The sequence below is a fragment of the Pipra filicauda genome, unplaced genomic scaffold (genome assembly GCF_003945595.2).
Source record: "Pipra filicauda isolate LSUMZ 115617 unplaced genomic scaffold, ASM394559v2 scaffold173_size1550139_pilon, whole genome shotgun sequence".
Taxonomy (NCBI): domain Eukaryota; kingdom Metazoa; phylum Chordata; class Aves; order Passeriformes; family Pipridae; genus Pipra; species Pipra filicauda.
This window is the reverse complement of record NW_024104251.1, coordinates 455,431-475,588: the sequence shown is the minus strand read 5'-3', so window position 1 is coordinate 475,588 and position 20,158 is coordinate 455,431. Positions and strand designations below refer to the sequence as shown.

The 20,158-nt window shown below is 40.1% G+C and overlaps 1 long non-coding RNA gene across 1 annotated transcript; it reads left to right on the top strand.

Moving 5' to 3' along the window:
* The first annotated feature begins 3,390 nt into the window (after window positions 1–3,390).
* LOC113987659 lies at window positions 3,391–10,757 on the top strand. Its single transcript, XR_005562949.1, has 3 exons — window positions 3,391–3,521; window positions 5,716–5,778; window positions 8,239–10,757. It is a non-coding gene; the product is annotated as an uncharacterized LOC113987659 (long non-coding RNA).
* Window positions 10,758–20,158: the final 9,401 nt, after the last annotated feature.

Genomic DNA, 20,158 nt, shown 5'->3' with positions numbered 1-20,158 from the left:
CAGCCTGACAGCAAGCCAGCACAAGCTCTCAAAGAGATGCTCTCCTTGAAAAAAATGGGTACCTGTTCTTGTTCCTATCAAACCCCTCTGTGGGGATTTTGGGTGTGCAGTGATGAGTGTACAGGTTTGCCTCATTTCCCATCATAGTAGCTGGAAGGCTTGGATTGTTCTAACAGAGGAGACCAAGTAGCAGCCTGTCTCTTCCAACATGTGGGGCATTTAGGTAGCACGTGCTGCTCTCTTGTTTGGGATTATTGGTAAAGGTACAATGCAGATGTGTACCTTTATAAAAACAAGTCTCTGTAAACACTTCTGTTGCCAATATTATGTTGCAAATACCTCAGAAGAAAGACGTTTTGTTTTTTTGAGGTAGGCGTTGGCTGCACCTGTAGTGCATTTAACATTCCAGCATTTTTGCTTAAATGAGCATGGCTGGAAATATCAGTAGCCATCATGTGATGAAATTCTGTTACGCAAATCATCTCCCATCTTACCTGGTTACCTTTCTCTTCTGTATTCATTTTTTTATTTCGGGAAGAGAAGTTGATGGTTCTAGTCAATGCTAAAAAGACATAAAAAATTATTTAGCTACTGTTGTGGTTTAACCCCAGCTGACAATTTAGCCCCACACAGCTGTTCATTCATGAAAGCTTTAACCATTTATCACTGGAGAGACTGTGAATTTGATTACAAAGCAGGTTTTTAGTTCTGAGTTACTATTAAAACATTCCATTTACCTGGTTGCTACTTATATATGGTTATGTGAAGCCACAAAATAGACTTGTCAGTAAAGCAACACCCAAATCACTCCATAATGAAGAATTTGGCTTACAAGCAGCTTGGTAGAAAAAGTCTGACTTTACAACAATATCCTGAATTTTGGTCTTGTTAATTTCTTAATTGCTAAAATATGTAGAACAATTAAAGACTTCAAGATTTAAGTGATATTTGTTTCAAGATTTAAATGTGCAGTGGGTTGAGTTCTATGGAATTAGGAATATATAATGTTTTACTATCTTAATTATCACAGCCATACTGAGAATCTCTATTAACTGCTTATATCTAGACGCCCTTTTCAATGATAATTATTGTCCTGGATTGTGTAGTGTCATCATGTGTACATGAGCTTGCCTAGAACTTTCTCAGAAAGTGTAATGGAGATAAAATACTGTAGTCACCAAGATACTTGCTGCAGTGCTACCACTATTCGGACAGCCTGATTGAATGTTGCAGAAAAATGACTCTCCAACCAACCCTTTCATGTGCCTTACTGATATTGCAGATCTTCTGCAGACTTTTGTGAGTAGGCTGAGTAGTCCATGGAATTTTCCAGCTCCATTTTAGCACACAGTTTTAAGTTGGGTTTGTTTGGTTTTTTTCTTGAAAAAGATCGTGTCTACTTATTCTCCCCTATCCGTGCATTGCTCAAAATCTCTCATTGGTTATTTGAAAAAATAAGATGTAACAAAACCAGCAGAAAACTGTCTTTATCTATCTTTTTTAGCCACCAGTAAAAAGAGGATTTCAAGGGCTGCATGCTGTACTAGTCATTCCGCACAACTTGCCTGCCTATACCTTTCCTTCTCGTGTTTTGCAGTAGCTTTGCTGACACTGAATTACCATTTAGCCTGTGCCATGTACCTGGTACAACTGCAAGTTTTAAATTCTTCAGTAAATTTTAGCCATGGTCTGCTAATATGAAAAGTGTTGGTGATGGAATAGAAAAGATTTTTTCAGGCAAGCCAGGCTGAAGAGGTTCTGCTGTTACCGGCTTAAATTTCACCATGTGCTCAAAGCTCTTTGGGCCAAACTTTCTTCTCCATTTAGAGTTCATCCAAAGCAATGTAATATTTCTGTTGGTACACTGAAGCTGTAAATTTTTATTCGGTTAACAGCAAGTCCCTTTAATTTTAATGTCAAATATTATGCTTCTAGTTTACTTAACTAGTTCTAGTTTATGTTTTATGTAACTAGTTTTTTTATCAAACAACTGGCAAAATCTAGTTGGGTAATACTAATGATTGTTTTCCTTTTAAAGGGAAATATAGAACTTCTCTACAAATTAAAGTATTGATTGGGTGTTAACCAGCAAAAATGTTGATTTTAAAAGTACAAAAAAAAGGGCTTACATCCATGTGTTTCAGTATTCAAAAGAAGCCTGAGATCATAAAAACAGACAACATCATTGCTCTGTTCCATTCATTTTTCTCTGCATCGACTGAACTGTAGAAGTCCTCCCTGAGATGCTTAGCAGTGATGTGAACTAAAAGCCTTACTGCAGTGTGAACAACTGAGGTGTGCCAGTGGTGAGGCAGGGCTTTTACAGAGCACTTTGAATATAATACTGTCTGTAGCTAGTGCTGTTAGTGATCTGATTCTTGAACCTTGCTAATGTCAGCCCTGGCAAACAAAAAAGACTGTCAGGCGTTAGCAAGCTTCACAATATTTGGATATTGCTAGGTAGGAATAAGCTAGGAAATAAGCTTTCAGGGCTAAATTTGGTAGATAAAGGGGTGACCCAATTTGGAAGGCTGCTGATCCAGTGCAAGAAACAAGCCAAATCCCAAACCTGAAATATGAACCCTTTGAAAATGCAGGACAATATATGTGCACCAGAGTGAAGCCTTTTTGTAATTCCAGTCCAGGTGTCTTGTAGATACTGCTTCCACCTTTTAAGGCTACATAGGTCATAGCACAGTCTGTTATCTGAGGCCCAAATCTTATTAGATTAAGCTGTGAGAATCAGATGCTGCCAAACCTGAACTTTTGCCTTTTTTTAAGACTCAGCTCTGCAGTGGATCCCTGCTTGAAGGACCTTTTTTTTTTTAAAGCACACTCTGTGAACCTTGATACCACAATGAATTTGGTGACTTCTTAATCTTGATTGTTATCTGGAGTCTCTGTAACTTAATTATCTAGATATAACAGATACTGAGAAGTTAATAATAAACTCAGAAATCTGCTGCTTAACCAGCTGTCTTGTTAATTATGTTAACAACACGCTGGCAATCGCTTTGATTAAAACACCCTGTGTTTGGCTTGCCTTTTCAGGCCCAGTTCACTGTCTGTGCAGATTAATTTCAGCTGTGCTCTCTGTCCTTCCAAGCATGTAGAGGAGCACACCGGGTCACCTAAAGAGGCTGCTGGGAAGCACAGGACAAGCACTGCATGGGAGCATCCCTGTATACTCCAATATTCCACAGCAGCTGCTCCTGTTTAAATGGTAGGACACTGTGCAGCCAATTGCTGCCTGATTTTGAGTAAACTGCTTCTCGTAATAGGAAGGGCTGTTTTTTTTTCATCTGTTGAAGTCCAATACAAAGGCCAAATCTCCACCCATTCTGAACAGAGCATTCCTTTTGCTCTACCTTATAAAAAGGTATAGTTGTGCCAAAGGAGACTAGAACACTCCTTCAGCCTCCTTGAAAACATCTTGTGACCAGTCAGAAGGATGAAGCTCCTGGCACTTTGTGGCTTTTTGTTTGTATGTCTCCTGTGCCTCAGTGCCTTTGCTGCAGAAGGTACAGTATATATTCTTCTAACACAACTGTCTCTTTTCCTGTTTGTTCCTTTTTTGATATAAAATGCTTATTCTCTATATTGTTTTTGATTAAAGGAAACAAACAGAGCTTGACAGAAAAGGAGGATTGAATTTAGGAAAGGGCTTAGACTGCAGAATGTGGTTGCATATCAGTGCTTTGGTTTGTACTGTAGTGTTTCCTCTGTTATTGCCTGTTGCCTGTAGTATAGTGTGATTAACCTTTACTTTAATCTGTGTTCTGAAACCCACTCCTCTGAAAAAAATTCCTGTTACGTTTTTCCAGGAGATAACCATCTGCCAATGTAAAAATAATGTATTTTCTGAATACTGGGAAATGTGTTAATGGGAAAAGTTTCTACCCTTATGAAACAAGGGAACATGAATTGGTCAGGTCACTAGAACTGGAGTAAATGAGAAGTTCTTTATAAAACGGTGAAATAGGTGAAAGTAGCTCTTCTGACCTTCAATCCATCTTGACTTTTTTTCCCTTTGTTTTTTTGTTGGTTGGGGCTTTTTTTACCACTGATATTCCACACTTTAATTGTTGCATTACATTGTGGCACCTAGTTACCATTTTGCAGTATTCCAAATTCAGAGAGCAGCTGAAATCTTAAAAACGGAGGATTTTCCATCTTTCTGTAGCCACATCTCTGGAGATGTCATTCTGTGTTTTCAGGAGGACAGTTCAGTAGAAATTCTAAATTGAAAGGTGTAACTTCTAGAGTTACCTGTGCAGATTTGATGTTTGACATTGTAAATCTCTCAGACCTACCATGGTTCTTCACAGTGTGTATTTTATACAAGATGTAGAGAATGAATATGAGATAAGGAAAAACAAATAAGCTAAATGTTCAAAGGTCAGGAGCAGCAGACTTGCTATGCCTGATATTTTCTAGAAACCTTGTAAGAATCACTTTATGTGTAAATATGAGCATGGAGAAACATATGGAAGTGGTCTTTCTAATTGGTTAAATCAGCTGCCCAGTTTTCTCACTTACTGGAGTCTGCTCTGAATGGTAGAGCTATTTGCCAGAGTGGTGGTACCTGAAGTCCTTCTGCTCCCTTTGCCTTTTCTGCTTCTGTTTGTTCAGGTTCTCCATGCCCCTTGAGGAAAACTTAAGGAACAGTGCAAAGGATGTTGAAGAATTTCTAGATGTGTGTTCAGGACCATAAAGAAGCCTGTCCAGGAAGGACAGGAGAGAGAGCAATACCAATAAAATGCAAATGAATACATGCAAAATCCTGTGATAATGTTCCCCTTTTGTTGATGTGCACCCTAAGGGTTTGGTGTTTCATTAAGGCAGAAGGTGGGGAGGAAGAGTACAAAGGACACTGTTCCTTATCTGTAAGCCCTGATGCACAAGTAGAAGTACCTGGGTGTGCAAGATGAATGTATTTTTCATGTAAAACCTGTTACATCAGAATTTAATTATGGTGACAAGACACCTCAATTTTGATGCTAGATCAGCCACCATCACTAGCCTTGGCTGTAGAACTTGCCACAGGGATTTCCAGAAACACTGAGCATATGTTAGAGTTTGTTGATGAGAAATCATCTAGCTCTGTCCTTTCTGCTCCACCTCAGCTCCAGAGTCAACCCTTCTTTCCCCTTTACTACGTCCAGCACCTATTGTGTCAAGTGCAATCGATAGCTCACTTATATAGGTCTAGGAGGGAGGGAATTATTAAATGGCTTTGCTCACCCAAAGCAATTTAAACTACACTCCTCTTCATCTGAACAGAGAGATGCTCTTTTTTCCTCTTGAGAGTCTTTTTTATTTTCATTAAGTGGTGTAACAAAAAGAGTGCAGTCTTTTCCCTAGGTTCAAATGGCTGGAATTTGTTGCTTGTACTGCCTGCCAACGTGACATTTCAAAGGATAAAGAAATCTTGGCAATGTATCTTATATATAAATATGAATATATATGTGTATATATGTATATGAGTAATGATGGAAAAGAACAAATTAGTTCCTGTTCCACACTAGGGACAAAGCTATGTACAGATTTAAAGATCGGTCATGATAATCCTTTGTTTTACAGATCTCTTCATACAAGGATTTTAGTGGTAAATAAAGTAATCAAAATGTCTGTGGACTCTAACACATTTAGTGTATATGTACAGTTATTTGCATTATCTGTCTCCACTGGTAACAAATTATTTTTCGCCCTTAGGTCGGGAGGTTAGAAAAGTCTGCTGCTCAGTAGTACCCAAACACAACAAAAAAGCACATAAAGGTAAAAAGGTTTACAGTTTCATTACATTAATTAGGTAATCATTATTATTAGGTAATCTTTTCTCAGGCAACTTACTGAGTGTTTGGATTGGAAAGAAATAAGATTACAACAGAATCCATTTAATGCTCACATGGTAAAATAATCAAGAGAAATATGATCTGGTGTGATTAAAGGAGAGGAGTATCATAACGTAGTTCCTCTGATAAGAACAGAGGTTGCAAAAGTGAAGTATTATGGTGGCTTTGCCTTGCTGTATTCCATCACCATCTCTATATACCTGCATCCATCTTCATGTTTTTAGAGATCAACCAAACTGTGATTCTGTAAATTCCTAAAAATCCAATTTTCGAACCCACAGCTCCACCAGAAACAGAAATTAACTGAGATTGAATTTGTCCTAAATACGTGTGTGTTAAGACTGCCCAAGTAAAAATCCACAGTATCCCAGGTTTCAGTGAGACCCCAGTTAAAAAAAAAAAAAAAAAGCTAAGCCATGAAAAGTCCAGGATAAAAGGATTAGGTATAGTCTTTAGAATAATGGTATCTTAAACCTTAATGTTTCTAAATTCAGCAAAATATCTAACTGATAACTTCTGTTAAACTCTAAAGATACAGAATTTGATTTAAAACCATCTATTTCCTATTTCTCATCTTTTCATCTTAAAATTACTAATTTGAAGTTCCAAGTAAATTTGTTCTAGCTGATAAATTACCTTAAATGCTTTATTCTTTTTGTATTTTTGATAACCTAGGTGGAAATCCTTGTATTTCTCTACAATTTTCCTTTAGCTGGTGCCTTTTCTTCCTTTCCAATCTCCCAGTGATGACTCATGGGCTCTGTTTTATAGACAGAGTCTCACTGGTATCAGAAGCAGTGAACACATTGTGGAGTTATTGTGGGTCAGGGGTTTATTGCTGCCTGGGGCTCCTTCTTATTTAATTGGCAGGTGTAGTAGCAACTGAGGACTTCAGCTATAAAGGATCCACAGCACTAGCAGGTTCCCAGCTCATCCACAGGGACTGTGGAGTGCAATGCTGGAGGCACAGAGGTGGCTCCTGTCACTCCTGCCCTGAGAGGGATCACACATGCTGCCTGGCTGAACCTATACCCTGTCCACGGTACTGACACTTCATGCAGTGAGCAGAGCTGTTACTTTTCAATCTGAGATACCTTCTGCTATCTGACAAAGAAGCAGGTGTTTCAGGCTTCTTTACATGCAACAGGCATGAAATCTCCCTGAAAAAAGTACATCCAAAGAGAATGTTCCTCTGAAAGCAGGCTGCTGTTTCCTGTGGATAGAGTACAGTGATGCTGGCCTCATTGGAAAGTAATGGAAAGTACTCTGCTGAAGGGAAGAAAGGAGTACAAAGGAAGCACTCAGTTAAAACACGTGAATTCACCACAAAGATCTCCTACAAAGGGAATCCAAAATGCCTTCCTCTGTTGCAGACCCAATAATAATTTATGATCTTTGCATGCCATGTTTCTCTGAGCACTACAACATCTTAACTATCTCCTGTCCTTACCTGCAGCCAAGCCTTTTTCAGGTCAGGGATTTCTGTTTATTTGCCTCTGTAGAGGGTGCACCTCGCTGCTGCAAATGACTTCCTCAGATCTGCTTATATGACAGTGCTTGATCTGAATCAGTTTCTACTCTTACTGAGAGGCAGATGTAAAACTTTGCGCCTAATGCAGCAACTGCCCAAAGCTAAACAGTGTTTTGTTTCATGTGCAGTTCTGGACCTGAACTGGGCGATGTTGGCTTTGTTTCGTGTTGTTGCTCTGGGATTTCTGGGTGACTTGTGCTTCCATGTCACTGTCCTTTCTAGGGGGATGTCACTTGGTTTATTCTGTCTTCAGGCAAAGTGCATAGACTGTTTTTCAGCACTGCTCTGCACCGTTCTTTGTGCTGGGCATGTGCCATGGGAAGCTGTAAAGCCACTTAGTGGATAACTCAGTGTGCCTTAAGGAGAGAGTTAATTTAACCATACGGGCTACTTCTGAAGTAAAACCACCAATTTCCTATAATGCTGTTCTTCCATCAGTAACAATTACTGTCCTAGAAAGCAAATGTTTCAAGCCAATGTCAGCCTGTGGCTTCTGTCCAGGAAAGATAGAGAATGTGATGATAGTAAGGGGAAGATGCTGTTTAATGTGTCAGCTGTGGAATTTGAGCTCAAGAGAGACAGTAGTACCATCTCTGTGTTTGTGAAGACCTCTGTCTGACTGTGGAAATGTCCAGCAGCAGCAGCCTAACTTTCAGTGATCGTGTATCCTCAGCAACCTAATGAAAGGAAAACAAATCTTTGTCACATCCCTTTTTATTTCAGATCACTGCTAATCTAAGTTTGCCCATACAAACATGGCTGAGCTTCATGTATTAAAGTTTTGTGCCATTTTTCACACCCCCAATTAAAAAAATCTCTCCATTTTCTCTCTTTTCCATCTTTGTTTTTTAGGTGTAAGTTCCAAAATGACTCCGAAGAAAATAAAGAAATACTGCAGGCCTTGTCCTCAGTTTCTGGTGGCTCCTGGACCCCTTCCACAGCTAAAATGAGAAGACTGAGAGGAGAGGGAAAGGCATCTGCCCATCAACACATCTTACAGTGCTTCACTTGATTGAGGGCCCTCCTTTCACAGACAGCACATGCGTGTATATTGCTTTTTGTTTGGGAAAGGCTTCAGTACTGTTTATTCCTTCACTCAGGCACCTTTGTTTTATTAATACTAACCTGGCAGTTAAAGAGTCAGCAAAGTTGTCTGGCTGCCACCAGACTTTGTATCAGTTGCATATTCCTCCACACCAAACAGGGATTTAGCTCCTCAAGTACCAGGAGGAGAAGAGCTGGTTGAAGAGGTGGCTAAATCATGTTGGTTTGCATTTCTGGGTTACCTAAAAGGTGGTAAAAGGCTGATGCTATTGTTTCTATTTATCAGTATACATGCATATTTAACCTTTTCTATGAATTATTTATTTTGTATTAACCAAGGGGTTTGCTTGTATGTAAGCATATGATGGTTTTTCGTCCAGCCTTTGCACATGGTGTTTGCAATCCACTTAGAAGCAGATTTCTACAAATGAGAAAGATCTCATCATTTAGAAAGGGCTGAGAAATTGAATAAGCAGGTTGCTAAAATAATGGTAACAGACCAGATTCAAGTAAGCTGTTCAGTACGTCTTCTGAGGCTAAATCTGACTTGAAAATCAAAGTGGCTTGTTCTTTATCTTCCTATGGAGTGTCATCAGGTGGTTATTAAACAGCATCCTGAAAAGGTGTTAAAGCTAAACAGATTTCATCTCTTCTTCTGAAGCCAGAAGGCAGCTGTTCTTTTAAGACACCTGAGTTGTGTGATCAACTCAATAAACAAAACTTACTGGAGCATGAAATAAGTGCTAAGAATAATACCAAAGGGCTGAATAATAGAGAAACTGAAGCATCCTCTGACACTTCTCTCATGTATCTTCTGTCCTTTCCTAACTGTTCTCTGCATATGCTGCTATTTCTCTGCCCGGGGGAGAGTCCTTAAAACAGAATTACTTGGTTGTTCATAAATCTGGTTTTCCTTCTAGTGAATATGAGGAGGAGTAGAAAGCTTTTCTGCTGCTGGGCAAATTGCAAATAGTAATTTTTCCCTCAGTACTTGTAGTACTACTCTTTCTCTTAACATAATTGCCAGTGTGATAGAAATGGCCTCAGTGCCCTTCACAATTTGGGGGAGTTGAATGGGAACAGTCAGAGCTGTGTCGTAACGCACACAGACAAATGCAATTCCCATGGGTCAAGTTTATGGGCCCTTACTCATGGTCCTGCTCTCATTGGCAATGTTTCTATTGTACTGAGCAATTGAGCCTATTTCTGGGTCTTCTGTGTGCTTGTTATTACTTTATTTTTGTATTGGTTTTGAGATTAGATAGATCTGACATTCAGCTTCCTATTTTTGAAGAGCTGACCATGCATAGCATTTTTATATCAAGGATAAAGGAGCTGCCAGTCCTCCTCACAAGATCTCTGAATCAGGATGTTGGTGAAGGAACTGTTTCATTTTCTATTGCTGGTCATGAGGCCAACATATTTTATTTCTATTGTCTTCTATAGCTTGCAGAAGGAATCTGTAGAATATAAATGACAAGTAAATGTAAAAGCTTTTTTGGTATTAAATGTGGTTGCAGTAGGCTTTTACTCTGTAAAATATGGCTATGTGTTTACAGCTCTGTATAAAGCATTGTTAACAGGTTTGAAGATTTTGTTCTCCAATGTGAACTTAAGCCCTTTTATATCTGAAAATGCTGTATGATTTTCCTCTCTGCCCTACACCCTCCAGCCAGTGTGTTTCACACTCTCCAATCCTCCCTCAGGCAAAATGTTCCCTCTGATAACAGAAACGTAAGCTACAAAGACCATTAACACAATTACAGAAATACTCTGGGTCTCTGGAGAGATCCCAGTACATAATTTAATGCACTTAAGTATTTCTCTAAGTTACCAGATTGGCCTCAACCCCAGGTTGAGGGCTATTCAAGTTAAAGATGCCACTTGTGTGAGGTCCTAGTCTTGGCTGAAGAAACTAAAGCAGGAATCTCCAAATTATTTCAGCGTGGATTGTGACTGCTGCCCAAATGCTTTTTCACTTCATCCAGAGGTATCAGGATCTTGTGTGAAGTAATTCCTCAGCAGAGTTTGACTCTTATGTACCAGGCCATTTCCCTATGTGGTAGAACAGAGGTACATCTGATCATGGTTTCACTTATAGGTACCTATTCTTCCTTTTGTTTTCCTTTCAGTGCTATGCGTATTTGTTTGGCATTACCAGAGGAAAAACATATTTGCTCAGTGGTTTTTCAAAGTACACAAGCTGTATGCTTATATAAAGTAGTAAATTTAGCTTATCCGAGCTGACAAATGCATTTTTTGTATCTTGTGTTTTTGCATGCATTTGGCTGTCAGGCAAGAAAATTGCACAGCCCTTAAGTTCCAATAAAGATGTTCCTGAAGTATCTCTATGCCTGCCAGAACAGATGTTGAATCCTGGTCTGACCTTGTCAATTAAGTGAGCCAGGTGGCTCCTCACTTTGTTTACAGCTTAATACCACCAGCTAACACCAAATCAGTCTGTCTTATTTGGCACTGTGACTGTGAGTTGTCAGGAGCACAGGAGAAATGATCCCTGCTGATAGGGACTGTTGCTATAGAGGCAGGTTTGGGGATCTCTTTTTTTTTCTAAGTGGGTAGTAGAAGAAATAAAAATATGTATTCTTCATACAAAATATGATCCCAAAAGGTGTGATGGGGGCTCTTCATGTTGGCTTTTCAGCCCTTTAGACTTTGTGACCCACAACTGATGCAAGGGCCTGGGCATCCTCTAAAAATTCAGGATTTTGGCTATGTAGAAGTTCTGTTTACCCAAAGTATGGACAACAGAGGCAATTTCTTGTGATTCTGTTTGCTGAGAAAAACTAAAATGCTGCATGGACAATGTCATCTTAAATAATAAACTCGATTGAAATATAAAAGCAGAAGGATAGATACTTCCTGTTGTAGATATAGAGCTAACTCTTGCCCAAGCTGAGTGGGTGGCTTTGGTATCCATTGGATCAAGTCTGAAGACTTGATCCCGTTTTGTCCAAAGTTGTTGCTAATTACTATCTCATGAGCAGCTTTAGGAAAATATTGTCAGACAGTGGAGGCAGATCAGATTTTCCCTCAAGTTTGTTCTGAAAAGAATTTATCCAAAGTTTGGCACTTTTTCCTCTTGTAGATTGAAAATTAGGGGAAAACCCTCTTACACATCAGCCTTTTTTTGCCTCAGATCAACCAGTTCCTATTGGATGTAAGCAATTGTCTCCACCATAGCTAATTTCTCTGAAGGACTCATTTTTTTTAATTGCTGTTGGGGAGCAAAGAGAGCTCCCTTGTGCTACATTAAATGATGTGAGCAAGGGTGTTGGTTCCAACCCATGTATGTTTGGGGTTCCCAGTAGCCCTTCAGTATTATTTTGGCAGCCACTGGGTAACCTACTTTGGTTTTGAACACATAACTATCCCATCATGCTTTGTCTTTTGATCTTAGAGCAGGGCTATTGGTACAGAAGGAATCCCCAAAAATTACTTCTGTTTTCAATGTCTTAATGATGGGGGTCTCTGCTAGAAAAGTTTGGTATCTGGATATGGATGCGTTCAAGTTGTCATTCAACCTTTGTGCCAACATTTGTTTGTGTGTTTCAGATGCACTGGTTCTGAGCATCTTCAAGTGGAGGGGGGGATTTAATTCCACATTTTCAGGCTGATGCTCCACAAGGGAGCTAAGGATAGAGATTTGCTTTAGGATAAGCACCTTACACTTCCAATGCCATCTGGTCAGCTTCTGAACATGATCAGAGAAATCAGGTCAATATGTGCCTATGAGTGATCCTCAACTGGACATGTCTTGTCTGACTTCTGCAACCTGATCCAATCATAGCAGTCTCTGTTCTCACAGGAAGCTGTCATACCAAGCCTAGTTACTGCCAGAGACTCAGGCTGCATCCGGGATGTTGGCTCGAGAGCTGATCCCTCCCAGCTGGCAGTACAGCACAGACAATCACAGGTGAGGATCTAAACCTGGTCTGGGAGGCACTCAAGCCAAGCATTCAGAAGTTCCATGCACACAAAAATGCCTGTTCATTAACTGCCTGATAGGCACCTGTACAATTGTTTACCCATATTGTTGTGCACGTGCATTTGTGAGAAGTGTAGTGCAGTCATAGCAACTACTATATCCTGGCTAATAGGGTGTCCTAGTGCAAAAGATAAACAGCCACAGGGTTTCCCTCACCTGACAAGCAAGATGTCATTTAGATCAGTGAAGAAAAGTGGTTTTCTGCTGTCGTGTTGTTTAGTCTTCAGCACTGATGCCAACCACAGGGGGCGAAAAGCCATGTTCCTGAGGCACCACTTGGTGCTTGCCTGGTCTCTGAAAATCACGTCTCTGTAGCATGCTCTTACAATTGCCTCCCAAGACTGAAGTGCACTGGAAAACATTGTCCTTTGGTAGGTGAGTTCTCCACACAAAACTTCCTACTTGCATTGTCACAGAGCCTTGTCAGTGCCAGTTTTGTGGCATGTTCACCGAGCAATGCTAAAACCTATTTGCATCCCAGAATTTTCCCCAAGAGATCAATATGCCTGTGAAGAAAGATGTTTTCATACAGAAAAAAGTGTGAAGAAGTCCATCTGTTTACGAATGCTATCAGAGAAACAGTGAGATGGTTGAAAACAAGATTCTGTTTGAGCTGAGATAATGCAGCAGTGTCTGCAAGTCCCTCTTTAAAGTGTTCTTTTAATGGCTTTCCAGTTGCTCATTTTCATTTCTTGGGAAGCAATAAATGATAGCAATTGTCACTGAGCTCTTATCTTGAAGTTGTTTGAATGTACTAAGGTTAAACAATTCAGCATTTTCCTTTTACTTAGTTAAATATATACCAATACTGCTGCTTTATTCTGCAAACATCTTCAGGTGTGTGATTGAAGAAAGGAGAGATGAAAAAAAAAATCTGAGCTGAAGATTTGTCTGCCAAAACCCTATGTGTGTCATTGACCTTAACCTCATAAGCTCCACCTTTGCTAGTCTTTGAAAGGAACTGCCCTTAAATTTACATTTAAGTCAAGACTCAGCATTTTTGAAAACAGATCCCTAAGTCTCAGAAGTGAAGTTGACCTGCTTTTCGTAATTTTATTTTAAAATGTGCTTTGAACTTTTTCCTGTCCATTGAACAGAACTTTCCCCTTCTATCCTCAACATTCTCTCAGTACTTTCTTTTGTTACTAGGCATGATTTTACAGTTCTCCATGTCAAGTCTTCCTCCTTGTCTGTTTCACGGAATAGAAAAGTAATCTTTTGTCTCTTGGCTTGATGGTCCCCCAACTATTCTTTGTCTATGTGGGATCTTATCTCAGAGAAATTCTGCTGTCTGAATTCCCTCAAGATTTTCTCTTTGCGCTGAACAATTTTGTCTCCATGAATTTCTGTCCATGAGTCTGACTGGTGCTGCATTGCATTTGTTGTTTTCAGACATTATTTTTGTACCAAGGACAGTTACAGGATTGGAGCACCTCTGTTTCAAGGCACCATATAACCATCCTGAAGCCACGGCACGAGAAGGGACTTTTCTGTCATTTAATTTGTATCTCACTGCAATAACTTTGGATCGTGTAATCTCAGTTAGCAGATGTGGAAGTCTCAAATATCTTATTAATTCTTCAAATTAATATCTATTGTTTAGATTCTTGCTATAGAGTTCTATTGATTCCTTTTATTGATAGATTGTTGTTAAAAAAAAGGGCAAATAAATATAGTATTTTGAGATAAAGTACTAGAAAGTGTGGGAGGAGACAATAAGAGCAGAGTGTTCATACAGCTGATCTTTGGGGTCTAGCCAGGTTAAACTACTTGTTTTGAGAACCAGCATATGTGCAGGACTATTGACTGTAGAATTCTCTCCAGGTAAAGGCTAGATAGTTGATAGAAAATTGAAAGTGGGAATAGAATTATAGTTCTGCATGTTTCATAGGTAAAATAAATTACCTCAGAGCTGCATATTTAATACTCTTACAATAGAAAATTTGTTGAAATGTATGTTGTTTTCTAGGTTTCTAGCACCACTTTGGTTTAGGGCTGCCTGAAAACTCAGGTTTCCTCTTGATACAGCAATCAGAGGGAAAGGCTGAGCTATGCCCTAGTTGGACATCCCATATCCTAAAAAGGTAATTACCTCAGCACTTAGGCCAGTCTGAGAGTTGCTGAGTTGTGGGATTCCCTTCTGAAATGGTTAAGGTACACCCCTGCATTTCCAAGAGAGGGGTGGTAGGAAGTTCCATCTGCAACCACAGTGTCATTCATTTACCTGAGTAAAATCCAGCCCCTGTGGCCAAAGTGCTGCTGTGGTCTAGAGCTGATCACTATCGAGGGCTTTAGTTCACCTGTAGTCTTTGCATTCATGCCATTCCTGTGCATTCCTGGACAGCTGAGTTTGGTTATACATGGCAGCAAAAGGAGCATGTTTAATTTTCATACTTTCCCTGATTCAACAAGCCATTTTACTCTCTTGTAAGCAGGGCATCTATATAGGGATGTCCACGGCACATACAGCAGTCAGGAGATTTATGGGGAGAACACAAGCGTTTCTTTGCTCTGCCTAGACAAGTCTTGTTATTTTTCTCAGCCACACTGAATAAACTATAAAATCTTGATTTATTTGTTATTCACACCCCAACTCTTGAGTTATATGTATAATTTTTACAGGCAAAACAATGAACAATACTAGTTCTTTCATAAATAACTTGGGCTGTCTGGCTGCTGCTAAATGGCATCCTTCACACAGATCTCTGTCATGCTCCACGGCACCACATGCATCACAGAACACGCTGCTGAAGTGAATGTAGGCTATCTAAATATACCTGGATATTCTAGAGAATATTTGTTCATTTTCTATCCCTGTCAAAAGAAAATGAAGAGAGTGATTTGTAACTTCCAAAGAAGTAAATTTACTGAATTGTAATGGATTTTGCAGTGGTCTTTAAAAGCCTCTAAGCTAGTAAAATGGATAGCAGGAACTTTAATTACTTAGCAGCTGCAGAAAATATTCCCCTTTCCCCAATTACCTGCAGCATCTTTTTTGCAAATGCTATAAAGCACTCTTTGGCAGACTAAAACCAGGAGAAGCCGTATCTGAGATGAAGTTACTTCTTTTCCCCAGGAATTCCCCAAACCTCTGCTGCCATCCACAGTAAATGACAATAACTCATGATAAATCATTTAGGTAAGTGCTCTGAGATTTTTGTTTTGTAGATGAGTATTTCTGACGAGATGAAAGTGCCACCTCTTTACCTGTGTGGAAAAAATGTCCACCAGTTTGTTTGGATAGCACTTTGTTGTGTGTTTTGAAGTCACTGTGGAAGTGCTGAAATAAGTGGGTATTTGGTGTCTGTTCTCCCTGGTTTTGTGCCATTGCAATTTCTTAATTCCTCTGGAGATAAGAACATCGTGACTGAGTGCTTCCATTCTTGTTATCCAAACGAGGACACTCCAAGGGGTTCAAATTGATGTAATACTTGTAGTCACCCCTCTAAATCTTGGTTATCCTTTTCATGAATGAGGTGTGTTTTTCTTCTTCTGTTTTGTGGGGTGTATCTTCCTGAATCAGTTGAGTTACAAAGTCTTCTTCATGCTCTGTTTTATCAGACTAGATATAAGGAAGACATTTTTTACGATGAGGGTGGTGAAACACTGGAACAGTCTGTGCAGAGAAGCTGTAAATGCCCCATCCTTGGAAACATTCAGGTTGAACAGGACTCTGAGCAACCTGACCTAGTTGGAGATCTATCTTATTGCAGGGGGTTTGGACTAGATGAGCTTTAAAGGTCCCTTCCAACACAAACCATTCTGTGATTCTCCTGCAGACTGCTGGGGTTTAATGGAACTGCTCAGTGGGACTGCAATATGAAAAATTATGTGTAGACAGCTGAGTTATAACTCATGTTGTTCTTAAAAACTCCTCAAAACAAACAGTACAGTATCACTTTCAGCTTTGTATTACTGAGCTGATGTTTATAAATATTGACCAAGAGCATTAATGATCGCATCACTATCTTTCGATTACTTTTATGTGAACTTAATGATCTTGCGCTGATTATTTACAGCTCTTTGGGATAGATATGAAAACTGAACTTAGACCCCTATGAATCAGAATTGTAACAAGTAGCTCATTTTCCTTTTAGATGTAGAAGTTATTTAATTAATAACAAGAGAATACCAGTGAGAAGGAGAAGGAGGTGTTTACTGGTTTGCATTTTAATCTGTTGTGACTACAAAAAATTCAAAGTCATTTTAGCAAATTTGCATATTCCAAATGATGGGATGCACAAACTCTCATATAAGAGGTGGCATTTTTGTTCTGGCAACAGGGAGGATCAGAGTTTGGTGATCATGGCCAAGCACACATCTCTGATTAGATTTAACCACCAAAACATGGAACTGTTTCTCTTTTGCCATTCCTATCGTGCAATGGTACTGCAAATCTGTTTCTCTCCCATAGCTGGTAATTCAAAACACAGAGATGGACAGTGAAGACTTCTGAGGGACTTCAGTCTTTTCTGTCCTGCCATCAGACTGGCCCAGGTTTCTGCAGATTCCCCAGCACTTTGTATAGTTTCTCTCAGCAGCCAGACAGAAGGTATGGTGCTGTGCTAGGAAAATGCAAAAGATAGGTCCTGTAAAATTCTTCACCACCAAAACCAGTCATCTGACACGGTCACCAACAGTCGTTCCTGAATTTTCACCATCATTTTTGGTCTGTAGTAATGGAAATGACATGCCCCAGTATAAGTCATCTCGCAGTCCTTTGCAGGGAGATTTTGGTGGGGAGGAATGATGTAGTTTGGGCAGGCAAGAGAATTTTGTTTGGTTTGTGATGGAAACTTCATGTTTAACTATGTCTCAGCTCTTCTGAGACAAAGAGCTCTACGACCCCTCCCAGGTCCCAGCCGGAGAGCAAACACCCAGACAAGTGGGGTTGTTACATTTGTGTTACCTCAGCATGTCCTGCTGCTGTCAAGGTGTTTGGAGATCGGCTTTGACAATTCTTGCTCACACCACTCTGTGGGACTTGCTACTGAACTGACCCTTTGGTGTGCAAGGAACAGCCCAGCTGTGGCTACAGCTGTGTCAGTGTTGTTAGAATGTCTGTCTCACCTACAGTGTATGTCACAGCCCCATCCTGCTCCCATTCCTTTGCTTTCAAGGATAAATAAGAACTTCTCTATCACATTCAAAGATGTGAGAATAGGGAGAGTTTTAAGAGGGTCTTGAAAATGACCAAGGCTCCACTTCTCTCCTTCATGGTATTGCATCAAACAATTCTGACTGAACTGTGCTGTGCATCACACCTCCAGGTATCAATGGTAACTTCCACAGCCCCCCCGAAGTATGTGATTTACAACAGGAAGGCCAGAGTGTAATTTGGAGTTTTCTGTACATGCCGAGGTTTATGTAAAGTGTGCAGCACTTTTTATGTTGAATTTATTTACACACACAAATGCGCACACAAAAAACGCTGACCATTCCTCTCCAAGGTAATACTTTATGTCATATGCACCCACAACTGGAGGATGAGCATAGTAAAAGAAGTAGCTTGAGCTGTTGTTATATGAGTGAGAACTTTATTACTTATCCATATTGTCCAGAGTCTAGAACAGAGGAAAACAGAAACAGACATAAAAGATGGTACATGGTTATTATAAAGCAAAGCAGGACAGTGGAAAATAATATCGTTATTTCTTTAATTTTATTTTTCTCGCTATTTTTAAATCACAAATGCGATGTAAGCAGAAGAAAACTGACTGAAATGCAATTCATGCAAACCTCACATTTATATGATGAGCAGGCATTCCCCAGGTGGGCAGCTCTAATGTGATCACCCTGAGGTGGAAGGACCACCCACGATGTGGAAAGAGTAATTTATGTCTGTGCCAGCTCAGCCTGTGCCCTCTGTGCTCAGCACGGGTGGCAGCAAGTGCCATCTGGGATGGCAGTGGCACAGCAGGGCACTCACTGGCTATGCTGTGAACAGGCCTTCTCCCACCCCCATCCCTGCAGGGAGAATCCTGAGCCCATGGCAGCGTTGCTGTGCTCCTGGGGAGGTTTAGGTGCTGTTTTAGTGTTGGCATCTGTTGCCAGTTCTAGTCTGGCCAACATTTTAGGCTGTGCTTTGGGACTGGGCTCAAGAACAGCTGTCTTGGGTGGGGGCCATGATTCCCCTGTTCAGGGAATGTGGAAACAGAAAAAGTGCAGCTCTCGGTACTGGTGGAAGCCATTTCTTGTCAGTCAGACTTGGTTAAGGAATACTACTGGCCTTGGGCTCAAGGTGGGGTTTAGGGCTAAGAAAAGTGAACATGTTGGGACCCAGGTTTTTCCAAGATTCTCAAAGGCTCAGAGAGATAAGAGGGTAGGAGCTGGCAGAGGACTGTGTGTGGCTGGTTTTATGTCTGGGCCCTGTGTCCAAGAAGTTTCTAATTTTGGTTTAGGGAGTGGGTTTTTGCTGGGGGAAAATCCCATAGCTCAGGGCATCCCCAGGGTTTTACAATGCACATCCAGCAGTTACAACTGTGCTGCACTGGCCCCAGTACATCCCAGCTGCTGTCAGAATGGGAGAAGTCTGCAAAAACCTTCATTGCGTTATTGTAGCATCCTTCAACATTTAAAGTTTTATTGCATAAAAGTGCATGTTGTCTAAAAGATTCCTGTAGATAATGCTGATCAGTGACCCAAACCCAAAACCTGTGTTCTGAATATATTGGATCTTCCTGAATTTTTTTTGTGCTGAATAGTAAACACACAGCACTCTGGGAAATTAATTTGTTCATATCAGATGGGTATATTTCATTCTTCTTTTATGTTTCTTGCTACTTGATATGCTAGAAAGATATGAAATAGAAATTTCTTCTACACAGAGGGATCCTTCCATTCCCAAAAACGTTGGAACAGAAGATATTGCTCTCCTGAAACCCTCTGCTGCCCCTCTTCTTCCAAAGGAGAAAATTCATCAAAATAAGCCTGGATCCATGAGCTGTGTTGGCTGCAATCAAAGTTTATTTTCTGACGCATATATATTTCTATCTAATGTTGCTGTGTTAGGTATGTATGACTGTGCATAGATGCATATTAGCTGAGTTTCCAAAGTGTAAGTGGATTAAGAGCTCAAACTCATTGAAATTCAGGAGTGAGATGTTTTGCTTCCTTGGAGATACAGGCCCAAGAGATTTAGATCCCCGGGGGATGCAACCAGGGGAACAGACAGCTATTAACTTTGACAAGAGCTCTCCATCACTTATTCTAGGAAAATACTCTGTAGAAAAACAACATGTTGTTAGTTGTGGATTGAGGAGGCAGCTGAGAGGACATTCAGGTGCTATTTATGTTTTCTTTTGGGCACCATGCAGGTACATTTCTGTGATTTTATCAGTGGTTTAATACTACTTTTGACAGAGGTAGCATGATTAAATCTGTAACAGGGACTAAACTTATATCCATCTTCTAAATGTGTATCTGCTCCCACACAGTTTTCAGCTTTGGATCCCCATATCATGAATTTAAATGCACTAAAAATACATTTGTTTTTCTTAGTTGCCTGCTGCAGGTTTCCCTCAGCTTTACAGGCCTCTGCTTCAGTCACACATTGGTTCAACATAGAGCTTTTGCAAATACTGCTCTACAGGAAGAGCCATACAGAGTCACACCAAAGGTCCAATCTCATTCACGATGACAAAGAGCTTCTGGCAGGGGGTAATGTAATGCCTTGCTGAGCCAGGGTTTGCATCTGTATCATCACATTTGCTAGTTATCAAT